This window comes from Nematolebias whitei, chromosome 14 (genome assembly GCF_014905685.2).
Source record: "Nematolebias whitei isolate Nwh7 chromosome 14, NemWhi1, whole genome shotgun sequence".
Taxonomy (NCBI): domain Eukaryota; kingdom Metazoa; phylum Chordata; class Actinopteri; order Cyprinodontiformes; family Rivulidae; genus Nematolebias; species Nematolebias whitei.
The window spans coordinates 958,634-959,043 of NC_056511.1; positions in this window are offsets into that span (position 1 = coordinate 958,634).

The following is a 410-nucleotide window of genomic DNA, read 5'->3' on the forward strand; positions in this document are numbered from 1 at the left end:
AACTAACAAGGACCGGGCGGGTGGAGGGGGCACTGGAGGTGGGCAAACAAGGCAGGTTGGAGGTCCGAAGGGACCATCGTTCAGGGGGGCGGCCGGGAGGCCGTCCAACACGGGACCATCGTTCAGGGGGGCAGCCGGGAGGCCGTCCAACACAGGACCATCGTTCAGGGGGGCGGCCGGGAGGCCGTCCAACACGTAGGATCTTGGAGACCGCAACTGGCGGCGTAGACGACTTTGAGGCCGCAGCTGGCGGCGTAGACGACTTTGAGGCCGCAGCTGGCGGCGTAGACGACTTTGAGGCCGCAGCTGGCGGCGTAGACACCTTGGAGGCCGCAGCTGGCGGCGTAGAACCCTTGGAGGCCGCAGCTGGCGGCGTAGAAACCTTGGAGGCCGCAGCTGGCGGCGTAGAA